The following is a 3271-nucleotide window of genomic DNA, read 5'->3' as shown; positions in this document are numbered from 1 at the left end:
CTGTTCTAGTTCTGTTCTAGTTCTGTTCTAGTTCTGTTCTAGTTCTGTTCTAGTTCTGTTCTAGTTCTGTTCTAGTTCTGTTCTAGTTCTAGTTCTGTTCTAGTTCTTATATTTGAAGTTCTTTAGAAAGTTGACTTATAAAAAATTTTCTTTAGAAATCTTAATGTAGAAAGATCTCCATCAAAAGCAACAGACCACTTTTACCATTGAATTTAAAATTAAGCAACCATTAAATTTCTATTAAAAATATTTTTACCAAATAAAACAAAAAGAAAATGTAAAAAGTTTTCTGATTTTCACACCGTTTCATCACACTACTAATTGGTATTAAAGGTGGATAAAAGAGCAAGAGCCTATAAAGTTGATTTACAGAAAACTTTTTAGGTAAAATAAAACAATGTAAGGAACGAGAAGGAAAGTTTTATTTTGAAAGGTAATAAAGTTCAAATAGCAGCCTAAAGATATAAGAACCTAAGTAAACTCATAAACACATAAAAAACGTATCTTAAAGATGCTTATAAAGAGATTTCTGATTTCATATGTTGAGCTGAGAAAAAAAGGCTTCAAATTACTTAAGAGAAAGAGAGGGGAAAGCATGCCTTAGAGATGTAAAACAACTCTTTATACATAGACAAGACACATGTAAAACACATTTATTAGCTGTAATTTACGCACACAATCTTACGTAACGAGCAACGTGCCGCAAATCTTTAAGGATTTAAAGGTATATAGACTTTCGAACTTAGACTCACTCATCAACTAACTCCACAAGATAATTAAATATATATGTACGTAAGTTATCATGTATCTTATCTTGTGCATGTGTATAATTATATAAGATTTTAATACTTTAATAGTTTCTCACATTTTCAGTTTTCTTTTTCTTCTTCTTTTGGCAGTTTTTGGCACAAATTTTTAATAGTGTAAAATTTTACTACCTCTGCTAGCGTATAAAGGTGTGTATGAGTATAAAATTTTATACATAAAAATTCCATTAAGTAATTAAAATAAATGATTTTTTATGGCAGCAGCCACATTAGTGATACAAAGAGGCAATAAATTTAATATGCAATTAATCTATATTAATATAATGGAAATAATTTTTTAACAACAAAAAAAATCCAAAAAATTAAGATTGATTAAATATCGCTTAACTTTTAACAAAAAATAAAAGCAATTATTGCAAAGAAACAGCTATTAATTTTCTAAAGAACAATTTTATCTCAAATAATTTTTTTCGGAAAACTTTTTAAATTAACTTTATTATAAAGAACACCTATATATAAATTTAATAATATATCCCAAAAGAAAATTTAAAGAAAAGGTTTCTGCAATAAAGATATTCGGCGTATGAGCGATATTTGTCAATATAATCATCGCTTTATCACTCATACGCTGTGTGATGTCTGAGCAGTGGAAAAGAAGGTATGTTCTAGATTTGTTCTTATTCTGTTCTAGTTCTATTCTAGATTTGTTCTAGTTCTGTTCTAGTTATGTTCTAGTACTGTTATAGTTCTGTTATAGTCCTGTTATAGTTCTGTTAAAGTTCTGTTACAGTTCTGTTCTAGTTTTGTTCTAGTTCTGTTCTAGTTCTGTTCAAGTTCTGTTTTAGTTCTGTTCTAGTTCTGTTCTAGTTCTGTTCTACCAGAACTAGAACTAGTTCTGTTCTAGTTCTGTTCTAGTTCTGTTCTAGTTCTGTTCTAGTTCTGTTCTAGTTCTGTTCTAGTTCTGTTCTAGTTCTGTTCTAGTTCTGTTCTGCTCTAGTTCTGTCTTAGTTTAGTTTATTTTTCGTCTTCCTACACATCTATAGGATTTATTATATTTAAATTCATAAGAAGAAATAATCCATCAAATATTTGATCAAACTTAAACAATTTAAATATTTTTTACTTAAAAATATAAATAATAGACTTCCTGATTTATATTTCAATACATTTCATTAAATAAATTGTCTTTTAAAATATGCTTTATATAATCTTCTAACAGAAATTTGTCAATAACGCTTTTAAATACAAGTTAAATCAACAAAAATAATGTAAATAAAACCAGAGAAATTTATTCAATATAAATTTCACTTACAAGATGGAATTACAAAAATATCTCCCACATATTGTATATTTTAAATATAGAAAAAAATCTTTAAACAAAAACCAGCAAACAGTTTAAGGAATAATATATTGTTAAAAAAATGTCTAAGCATAATAAAGACTATTAAAAAATAAGGTTGTTTAAAGCAAAATAAAATATGTTTATAAAGATATCCTCTAATTCTATGAAAAAAATTGTTCGCTGGTCTTTTTGGTCCTTTTTAGGAGCAAAACAAAATTATCATTCATTAAGACTTGAAACACAAAACACGAGTGTTTTATATAAAAAACAACTTCTAAGTATTTATTTCAGCACACTCATGAGTAAAATAACTAACCTACACACGCACACACATTCGTTTAAGAAAAATAGATTTGAGCACGTACCGTTATTTCTTACACACACTCTTTCTTTGCCTCTCTCCTCATAACATTAAACTATAGAGTATCATTTAAACCGTTACTTCTTTACTTACAACAATATCAACCAACAACAAAACACATGCACACACGTGTTTTCTCTCGACAATTCAAATTAAATTTATAACTGTTTAACTTAAATGTATGAATACAAACAACAAATACAATTTCTCTTTAATAAGAAATTCTTATTTATGCCGGCATGTTTACATTAATACATGTTTATTCGTGTAAATGTTTAAGCATGTGTGTATGTTTTATTTATTTTGAACATTTAACATTTATTTTCACATTTCTTTCGCTCTCACTCTACTTTCTTAACTGTGTGTACATAACATTTAATATATCAATGTGCGTGTCCTTTGTTTAAGTTTCTATTAGCGTTTTTATATCGGATTTCTCATTTCCGTGTTTTGTATATTTTCTAACCTAATGTTTTCACTTAAATGCATCAACTAATCAATTGTAAAAAGTGTAAAATGAGGTCGTTTTTTTTGTTTTTCAAAATATTGAGGTTTAACAATAAAACTTAAGGTTTTAAAGGAAGTTCTGTTTACATTTACAAATTTATTGTATATGTTTGTATTAAATAGGATAAAAATAAAACAGCAATGAACTAGAACAAAATTTGAAGACAACTAAAACGGTACTAAAATAGAAATAGAACAGAACTAGAACAGAACTAGAACAGAACTAGAACAGAACTAGAACAGAACTGGAACAGAACTAGAACAGAACTAGAACAGAACTAGAACAGAACTAGA

The sequence above is a fragment of the Lucilia cuprina genome, chromosome 5 (assembly GCF_022045245.1).
Source record: "Lucilia cuprina isolate Lc7/37 chromosome 5, ASM2204524v1, whole genome shotgun sequence".
In the NCBI taxonomy this organism is placed as follows: domain Eukaryota; kingdom Metazoa; phylum Arthropoda; class Insecta; order Diptera; family Calliphoridae; genus Lucilia; species Lucilia cuprina.
This window is presented reverse-complemented; position numbering follows the sequence as displayed.